Source organism: Alligator sinensis, unplaced genomic scaffold (genome assembly GCF_000455745.1).
Source record: "Alligator sinensis unplaced genomic scaffold, ASM45574v1 scaffold550_1, whole genome shotgun sequence".
NCBI lineage: Eukaryota > Metazoa > Chordata > Crocodylia > Alligatoridae > Alligator > Alligator sinensis.
In genome coordinates, this window is record NW_005841980.1 from 2,079,416 (window position 1) to 2,089,984 (window position 10,569).

Sequence of the window (10,569 nt, forward strand, 5' to 3'; positions counted from 1 at the left end):
CAGTGAAATCCATGAGCAAGACGCTAACCAGAGCGTTGTAGAGCCCAAGGCTGAACGGAGCAGCGGGTGCTGCCTTCAGTCAAGGGGCAACGTTTCCACATGCTATGTGCTTTCCAGCAAGATCTCTTGTGCTTCTGTCCTGTAGCTGTCAGGGTTTGAGATCACAAAAGGTAATTCAACACATTTAAATGAGTTGGCTTTCCCAAGGGCTCTGTACTTTCCTTGGTCTGGGCCCTGGAAGGGCTCCATTGGAGACATTTCAAATGGCTCCATATTCAGAACCTGATGAGGTGCCCTATTCTGCTCATGGCACCTCTCTAAATCATGCCAGTGATAACACCAGTAAAAATCATTCCCAGCAGGAGTGCAAGGCACTTCTGTACATTGCCTTATATAGACGCTCATGATTAGCTATGCAATTGCTCTCTTTTTGAGCCAAATTAATGGAATTTACAAAAGAAAAAAAAAATTACAAAAGCCACTTTATAGCCTACAACAGCTGCGGCCTCATGCCTTCGTGTAATCAGGAGTGTCACTTTCCGAGGGTGACAAATGACTTGGGTTACGGGTTCTCGCCTTGATTATCCACAAAATCTAAAGCTTTGATAGCAGACAAAATGCGTCCAGACACAAACCATTTTTCCTGTAGGATTCACAGAGAGGAGGGAAGGAGAGGAATGCGGCCGTACATGAAAAGGCTGCAGGAAGGCCGAGTTCTTCCTTCCCCCGCTCCCCAGACATAATGGTTTCTAAAGCATGTGGGCAGTCCACCATTTAGCAATGAAGGGCCAGTTGTGGCACCGCTATGACCCTGTTCTGCAGGCAGTGCTGTCAGCACAGCATAGCGTTACACTCGCATGCCAGCAGAAGCAAGCAGTGCTTAATGTGTGGAAGGGTGCCCAACCTGGTCAATAAGCAGGTTAGATCTCAGGGACTTGCCTGAAGACGAGGCCTTCTCCAAGGTCAAGGGTGTAAGCAGTGGGGTCAGGCTGGTTCTCACTTGCATGCCCCAGTGGGAAAGGTATTGTATTCGAGATAAAATGGCAATTATGATGCAAAACAAAGCAGCCCCGTGACTTGTTTGTGGAACTGGGTTAGGTCTGAACCCAAGACCCCAAGGGCTGAAGAAGTCATTACTTGATCCACAAAGCTGCTGAACTCTGCAAGGCAGGCGCTCGTCACAAGCAGCACACTGCCCGTCCCCTATCCCTCAGCAAAGGCATCCATTGCTGCCTTATGAAATTCATATTGCCCGACTCTCTTGAGGCTAATTTGGTAGCAGAAGACGAACACTCTCAGCATCTCAACTCAGATATTAATCAATGTCCGGAGCGAAATGACTTCATCATCCTAACCCTGACGGACGATCATTAAGCTGAGATGCATAACCAGCAGAGAAGCCCTTTCTCATTTCTACCTACTGTGCAGGTTAAGAGGACCCCGTAACCCCCAGTGTTAATAGCCACTTGCCAAATCTTCTAATGACTATAGATGTTATTTAGATATTTATACAGCAGAGGGGTTTTAAAAAGAAAATTGCCCTGTAGCGCTATCACAACTGCAAGGGCTGGATATACCAGAGCATCCATTGCGAGTCATCGCAGCACTTGCTCTTACCCAAATACTGAAGCTCGTTTTAAAAACCCAGCGTGGCTCATGTTAGCAATAGAGAGAAGTCGATAGGGCAGTTTGGTTTTTCTCCTGTCCGTCTACCCGAGCTCTCAGACCGTGGGCAGGTACATCGAACCAGTCTGCATTATTTCCAGTAAATTACCCTTTTGATGTGCTGTTGTTCTCTTAGCCAGCTTGACTTGCATGTGCTCTACTGACCTTCTGCTGTGGGCAGGGGTATAATGTCTATTCTCCAGCTCAGGTAGTAGGATTACATGTGCAACTCCATGGCTAACCAGGCATGGGGAGGCAGGTTTCTTCTTTTTTTTTTTTCAAATGTCTAATCCAATTTCCCCTCCCCCTACCAATTTCAGTCACCAGCTGTGACTGTAATAACTCACTTCCAATGATGAGGCATATTAAGTCGGTAAAGGCACTGCTAACACCATCGCCCCACTGTAGATTTGCAAAGAGACAGCAGCATGAGAAGAGGCGATTCTGCAAAAGAGAAATGGCCAACTGTCTCACACTAAGCACGGGGGGGAAAAAAAATCACTATCCTTCATGTCTGCAGAGTTCCCATCCCCACACCATCTCAGGGCTCGCCTCCTCTACTTGCTATGCTTACTTGTGAAGAGAAAGCAAAGCAGCTATTGCATCGCACTTCATCTAGTAAAAGATGCTTTGCTGAGCTCTTTGGTTTGATCCCACTAAAATATATATATATCCCCCAAATATCTTTGCATTGCTAGGTTAGCAAGATCGTTTTTCATGATGAAGACTGATATACTGGTACATGCCCTTCTAAACCCCTGTGGTCCAGACCTAGAGCTGGGACAAATTCACGCAGCTCTGTCGACCTTTGCCGATTTACGGCAGTCGACATTCTGGTCCCGGAGGTCTTCGTGATTTAGCCTGTCTATACGCATCCCAGCTGCTTCTCAGCATCTACCAAAGCCACAATGGACAGAGCCACAGATTTCAAGGAATATAACAAACGCTCTTTTCACCCAAGCAATGCAGCCTACGGGAACGGCCTGTACCGAGCAGACAGATGCCTCCCCACACGCGCCGAGTGCAGCCCGTTATGCAGATAATACTTCATTCCCTATATTGCGCCACAATAAGCTGATGTTGGCACTGCACCACATCTGGCTGGCACATAGGCACAGTTGGCATCGTGTAAATACGTCTCTATTGGATCCAAGGGCCAGCTGAGAAAAGCATAAGAAGCCTTAATTGACAACGCCGCAGAAATCTGATTGAAATGCAACCACCACAGAAGCACCTCAAGCACTCTCGCTCCTGCTTTCTTCCCCTCCTTCCTTTTGCGCTGCGGCTCCCGGCTCTCCGGAAAGCAGGGGCATCTTTTCCAGTGGACAGCCCCCGGGACTCCATTTTAGGGGAGGGCGAGGGAGGGGAAATTCCCCAAGAGGTTGCCGGGATGGAGAATGTCGCATGTGTAGAACAGCGGCCCTTGCAGCACAATCAATCATTGCGCACGTTGCCTTCCGCCTCGAGCTGGCAGCAGCAACCCCAGATACACCACAATCAAAGGCATTTTTCTCTCTAGACAACAGCGCGTGGCAGCACTCATAACAATGCAGATCCCAACATACTGGACAGAACTGGAGCAAAAAAAGAAAAAAAAAAAATGTTAAAAATCAATGGCATCCAGCTGCTTATGTAGTGGGCCCATTTTAACAGAGCATCACTGGGAACTGGCTTCCTAGAAACACATTCCCTTGCAGGCAGGGGTCTTCCTGGAACTTCATTTTATTTTTGGAGGGAGGGAGAAAGTGCTTTGCAGAACCCTGAGCAGTGCCGAGCACCCACTAGGTTTCAGAGATCGAGGTATAAGACACCGAATAACACATCCCATAACTGTTAGCTGCATCCTGGAGCAAACTTCAGAGATGTTTCATTCCCCCACCCCCCCCCGATCCTGTTTGCAAGGCACGCAAAAGCCCGAATGAAAGAGAGATCCCAGAGATCATTTTCTTGCTGCAGCAGGAGGTGAGGGAGCAGGGCACAAATGCTAAAATCCAGCTTTGTACTAAAATAAATTCCACTTGGAAGTGTTTGCAAGTGGCTCCTAAATGCTCTTCGGAGGCTAGACCAGCGGTTCTCAACCTTTCTTAGATTCAAGGCATCCCTGGGAAAATGCCAGCTCTTAGCTCTCACTCATTTTTTGGACTATGGAAAAAAGAATTGGGCAATTTTTCTACTGCAAAGAAGGCAAAAAGACCACAACATAGCAGAGCCTGTTTATCACATTTGAAACGGTTGGCCTCACCTTGTGAATCATATTTGCACACCCACCTATGCTGTGAGGCACTCTTGAAAGGATCTCACCGCACCCTGGCTGAGAATCACTGGTCTAGATGCACATGGACTCCTCTTTCCACCGGTCTCACAGGAGCACAACCCTACCAAGTAGTGTGCAATTACTCTTAATTTACTCAGTTGAATCAGTCAGTCTCCATCCTCCCCTCAGTGACTCTGAGGTCAGGATGTACTGAGCTCAACCATCAAAATGCATTGCCCACCCCTCATCCACCCCCAAACTCAGCCTGCCCCCTTGAAGAACCAAAGCCGGTCTCCTGCCTTCTGCTCCACCTGCCTTCCTCCTGCCATGGAGACTGCAGGACCAGGCATTAGCTGGCAGTTGCACTGTTGAAGCGTGAGGCTGAGGCAACCACAGCTCACTCTTCCGCAGCAAGACTGATCCTGAACTGCTGGCAGGAGGGAAAGTATGCCTTTATCAGGGAACTGAATGCTTTGAAGTGCAAGGGTGTTCAAGGAAACAGGGTGCAGAGCACAGAAAGCTCTCCCACCGCCGGGTCCTGGAGCCTAGTCTTTCACTTCCAAAGTTGCATTGCATTAAAGGCCATGAATGAGCTTGTCGTTCACCCGGGGATCAAAAAAGGGCACGAAGAAAAAGGCATCTCCATTCCCCTTTGACAGAGCAGGGCATTTGCTGCATCTACATTGCCAAACCTGTGCTAGTTCAGCTGTGCTTTACATGGGTCTGAAGGGCTCCAAACTACAGGATTTTCAATGGCGTCAAAGCCATTTCTCAGCAAATTCACTTTACCTGGGGTAAAATGTCACTTGGAAATGGAGTTCCAGCATTACAGTAGCGACTGCATAATTTTAGAGATAAGCTATGGATTGTGTCTTATCAGGATGCTTTTTTAAAGGATTTGAGGTGTAATTTCCCGGAATAAAAGGCAACAACAGCTCTTTGTGCTTGATGTTACAGTTGCATTAATGATAAGGAATTAGATTTATAGAAATCTATGATTCATCAGAACCAGCGGGTGTGATGTTCTTATCCAGTCTTTAAAAACATTAACCAATCCCTAACTAAAAATGATTTTTAAAGAGCTAGTTGTAACAAATGATTTATGCGCTCCACCGATAGAAATTCAAGTGTGTTGGTAACAGTAGAAATCCTGACGGGAGGACATCAAATAAATAGTGTACCTGAGAGCTGAGAGAAAGCCAGGGTTTGATCCAGAGCCCCATGCAGTCAGTGGACAATCTTCCTCAGATCCCTGTTCTCCTATTTGATGGGCAAATTGAGGTTAGATGCAAATAGATGTACGCAGTGCCTGAAGGCTCAGTCTTACAAAAGCATATTTGACTTAGCTCTCGCTCGCTCTGCGTCAGCAAAGTGTTTAAGCACAGGCTTAACTTTAAGCACGGGAGTAGTCCCGTTGACTTCAAGGGAGCAATTCACAGCATTGTTAAGTTCGGCCCAGAACGGCGTCTTTGAAGGACTGTGGCTTTTTGTATAAAGCAATTACAGACATTTTAAAATATCTGTGCGTGTCTTTGTGTCGAAGCCAATGCAGGTATTTATACAGCCAGTATACTCTAAATACTCTAAAGCCCCAAATTATCTCTCTCCATTATTTTTATGGTGGGATTTTCAAAAACGCCTCATCAGCTTAGGACCCTTAGTCCCAGTAAAACTCATTTAGCAGCTGTACAAAACAGAGACCTCTACCTCTGCCCTGATGAGCTTAAAGCTGAGAAGTCTGCATATCATTAGGCAGCATGCAATTAGAGTTCAGTAAGCTTCAAAACGATATGGTTAAGATGCTCCTGTAAGGAGAATAAACCCGAATGACAATCGTGGTAGGAATACCGAGGGGACAACTGAGCTACATTGCTCTGGTTTGAAATGCTAACAGCTCAGAGATGCATTGGTAATAAACAGTGGCACTGAGAGGGACGATGGAGGAGGCAGGCTCTCTTGGTCTGTTATAGCGTGGATGGGATCCTTTGGGAGGATCATACTGTGCAAATGCATGTTCATTAGCAAGAGTCTAAACAGGCCAGAACAAATTCAAATGGTAATTTTAAGGGGTGGGGGTGCCAAATCATCATCGGGCATCACAGCAGCTGGGATCACAATAGCAACAAGGTACCATCTCCCTCGAATCTGTCTGCTTTGCCTCTGCTTTTTCTTCTTAAGTTGAGTATAACTCATAGTTTTCCTTAACCCAGGGCTGCCATTTTTTTCACTGCCCAACCTGCTTGAATCTCAGCTACTCTGTCCAGTCAGGGCCAGCAGTTGTTCTGACTATTGGTGGCTTTCCTTGGTTCTAACCAGTTGAATCGGGGTGTTTCATGGGTCTAGACCACTGATTCGCAACCAGGTGCTGCAGCACCCCGAGGTACCTCAAGATCCTATCAAGGGTGCCACAGGATGCCCTTCAATGTCAGTACTGTGAGATGGTCAAATGCGATTCGTAAGATAAACCCAGAGATTTCAACCAGGAAATCATGGGCATTTGTACACGCCATGATCTTTCCTATTTACCCCGCCGCAACTGCGTTTGTGTTAAAACCATTGTGCCCTGCTGCAGTCTAACTTCTCTGCAACAGAAGAATTGCTCTACTATATTTCTGTAGCCAAAAAAATCAAAGTGAAAACTAGGAGCTGGCCTCGAATCTACAAAGGTTGAGAACCGCTGGTCTAGGTGAAGCCTTTTGCCATGAGAAACGACAAAATGCAGCTGCAAGGAGGTGTTATGAAAACATGCACAGCGTTTTGTGTTTCTCTGTCCAGGAGAGCCCTAAGCAGCTTCTCAATGGCAATAACTTTCCAGGGAGGGTTAACTTATTTTCACCTGATGGGAGATCTTCTCTCCACGCACACATGTGTACTAACAGCAACTTACATTTCTATAGCAGCTTTCTTCTGGTAGGATGCCCAACTAGTCTAAAAAAATGTAAGCAGATTACACACACCACCACCGTGGCAGTGCAGGCACTTCTAGTGTGAAGCCAGACAACCCCACTGAAGTGCCCTGCACAACAATTCAGAACAGAATTGGGACTATTTAGCAAACAGCCTCCTTTCCCCATGAATAAGGGATGAATGCAAAACTCCTTGTGGTTCTGATCCACAGCCCCATCCTTCCTTTCCTTGGCCCCACCAAGTAGCAGGCCCCAGTCCCCTTGTAGTCCCCAGTGCCTGTGGTATCCCCCCCTCCATCTTTCTGTAGTACTTGACTGCCTTCCAAGCCTGCCTCCAGACCTGGAGATCCTTAAACAGCAACCTAATGCAAGAGTCGCATGCAGATTCCACCAGCAGCCTGGCTTTGCAAAGTCACTCCCATAACCCACCACATCCACAGCTGTGACCAAGATGATAGCTGGTCATCTACACCAATAAAGTGTTACCACATGGACTGCCATCAGCTGTGGCACATCACGTGTGCGCACATGCGTGAACTGGGGAAAGACAGAGATCTCTTTGCACACCACACACACCAGACCCAGCACTCAGCAGCAAAACCCCCACTTTCTGCAGCCAGCCAAAATTTCTGAGGCAGCACAAATAGAGAGAGGGGAAGATACGCAGAGAGAAAGAACATGTGAAACCAATCTTGGTTCTTTCTAATTGAATTATCTATAAATATTGATTGCACTATTCATTTCAATATTCGATCTAATAAAAAAAAAAAAAAAAAAATCTCTGCTTGTGAGCGTTTTTCCCAAGCACTCCAGGCCCCTGTCTAAAGGACTATTTGCCAAGTATGCAGAGAGAGAAAGACTCCAGTTATCCTTCCTTCTAGCTCCTGCGGAGAAGACGAGAGGCAGCAGCAAGCATGAGAGTGCAGGATGAAAAATGAGCACAGGAGAGAGGGAGAAGGAGTGGGAGAAAACTAGAAGTGTGGAAAGGAAGACCACTGGGTGGTCCATGGATCTCAGAAAGGCTTCAGAGAGTCTGCAGGCTATTTCTAAACTGTTTCCAGAGTGGGGCCAGGGACAGAGACAAGCCTTTCTATTCTCAGGCATCCATGCCCCTGAAACAAGCAGCGTAGATCTGTCAGGAGCACAGCCAAGAAGCCCTGACAGAGCCCAAATCCAGTGCTGGGGCATATACTCAGGGCCCCCCCGAGCCATTCTGATGCATCTGCATCCAGGCACAAGTGGGCAGAGTCCACTGTAATAAGGGTGAACCCACCTTCCTTTCCCGACTCAGATCCAGGTACAAAGGCTAATTGCCCCATCACAAGCCCGGAGGCAGCATCTGGTCATTCCAGATATCTCAGAATAGTCAAAGAACAAACCTTTGAAGAGTCCACATGCAAAAAAGCTAATGCACCAGCATGCCCAAAACTATGCTGCCTTCCCTACCTATCCCCTGGTATTAGCTAAGAAGATAGAGGAGCACAGCCTCCTTCTCCACCCTGCATCATGCAGAGGGGTCCCTGCTCAGTGCTATTGACCCTTGGCATTTGCCCTGTCCATGTAGACCAGCAATCCCTTGATGCCCTTAGGTGCTGCCATGCAGAGAATCCAAGGTTGGTTCCCCAGGGCAAGTCTGGGAGGCACCATGGAGGCAGCAAACTCAAGACCATCATGAGTAGCCATGCTCTTGCTAATGCTCCAAAAGGTACCAGTGGCTTCCTTGATCAGCCTTTTTGAAACCCAAGGGAGTTTCTGCAACAGAGGGCATTTCAAATTGGTGGCAGGGGGGTGGCGTGGTAAAATCCAAGTGGATATCCCCCGCTACCCAGACCCTTCTATAGAGCAGGATGCTTTGAACATGCCACTTCAGTGGGGTGACCCTTCTGCATGGATCTGGCAGCCAACCTAGGGGTTGGCTGCCAGACAGGAGCAAGCCCCAAGTATTGTAGCCAGTAATAATGATGGGAAAGGAAGAAAGAGCATGAGGTGGGGAGGTTTGCTCAACAGAGGCCCTTATAGCATTTACAGATGAGGTGGGGAGATCTGCTCAACAGAGGCCCTGGCTACACAATACATATATTATGCAATTTATTGGTTAATCGTGCAGGAAATTTAGACTGGCCATACGTGAAAAGTAAGCCCAGGCACAAGTGCAAAGTAATTATCATGCAATTAACTGGTTAATTGTGCAATAAATTTAGACCACCCCACATATGCAAAGTAATTATTACACCATAAAAATGTCTATCCAGCTAGAAAGAGAGCCAACCAGCTACACAGTTAGTGCTTGAAAACATGTGACAACTCCAGAGCTGGTTTCTAGCCAGCTTTCATGACGCCCAGATGCACGTCTGCCCGTATGCTTTTGGGGTGAGCAAGAAATGCTAGTTAGTAAATATATAGCCAATTACTTTGTCAGTATAGAACATCATTTGCTTGACTGAGCTGAAAGCAGGGCAGGCAGAGAGGTTCATTCAACCTGCCACATGCCAGCTACTGCTGTCCAGGTGCGGGATGTGGCAGGGGCTTGAGGCCTACATGCACAGCACAGACTGCGACAAGGGTCTGGCACTTTAAACTTCCCAGGACACGATCATTCAGTTCAAAATGCCTGTGCAATTCGGGTCCTGTCCTGGCTGCGCTCCAGGATGTGAGGGAGCCGGCATAGTGGTTGTGGCTTGTGATTCAATTATAGGGCTCCCCACCCCGGCTTGTTCCTTCAAGTGCAACTGTGCACTAATTGGAATCCCCTGGAAAGGCATCGCTGCCTCTGCTGTATTAGAGGCAAGAGAGCACTTCCCTGCTACAAGCTCAGCCGCGATCGGGATCACCAGGGAAAACCGCGGTCGATAGACAAGTCTCTTGCATAGCCATTCGGAGGACACACCCGACCAAGCCTCCGGAGCGAGGGGTAGGAGCTCGGCTAATTGGGCATGCCTGCTGTCATGTCCAGACAACCACTAGGAAACACGCTCTCGGTCCTCCGGCTAATGGGCTCATGTGTTATTTATAACACACGGCACCACAACAAACAGATTTTTAAAATGTTTGCTCAGGGCTTGTTATACAGAGGCAGTTACAAGAGACGCTAAAGCAGGAGACTAGGCGACGCAAGGGGCGTGCGGTGGGCCAGGCAGCCTTGCTTCTCTGGGCCGCTGGTTCAAATCCAGCCGAAGTCCGTAGCGATTGAGCATCCTTTCCTGTGGCTATCCGTTGGCTTGTGTGAAATTAGTTCAGTCTACATCTCTGTCAGCACTGAGATTTGGGAAGAAGAAAGGTTCCCTGCAGTACCCACTCCCCAGCAGACACTTCTCCAACGTCACCAATCTGAGAAGGCAGAGACTCGCCACCGCAGTCTGAGCTCTCTGGTGTTCAAGAAAGTGCCCAGCAAAATAACAGCTCATCCCCAGACTAAAATCCTGTCATTGCAGAGGCAGCCAGCTTGGGCTCACTCAATGTGTCCTCTTTCTTTTATACAGCATGTCACTCACTTATTTAAAATGTATTATTATTCTTAATCAAGTCTGCATCCAAAAATATATTGCCATCGTTACATGCAAAGTCTTTAAAATAAAGCCTTATTATAATAATATAACTATGCCTGGTTGCATCCTATAGAAAATATAGCACCTATTACATGTACTCTAAATGTTGCCTCTAATACATGGGTTGTTAGTAATATACTATACTAATAACCCATGCTGATCTAATGTGGAGCGCTAGTGAAATCCATAGGGCATTCCT

The 10,569-nt window shown here is 47.3% G+C and overlaps 1 long non-coding RNA gene across 2 annotated transcripts in view; it reads right to left on the reverse strand.

Moving 5' to 3' along the window:
• The window catches only part of LOC102367763, a 128,899-nt gene that overhangs the window by 97,200 nt on the left and 21,130 nt on the right, over positions 1-10,569 (reverse strand). The gene's annotated exons all lie outside the window — the stretch shown is intronic.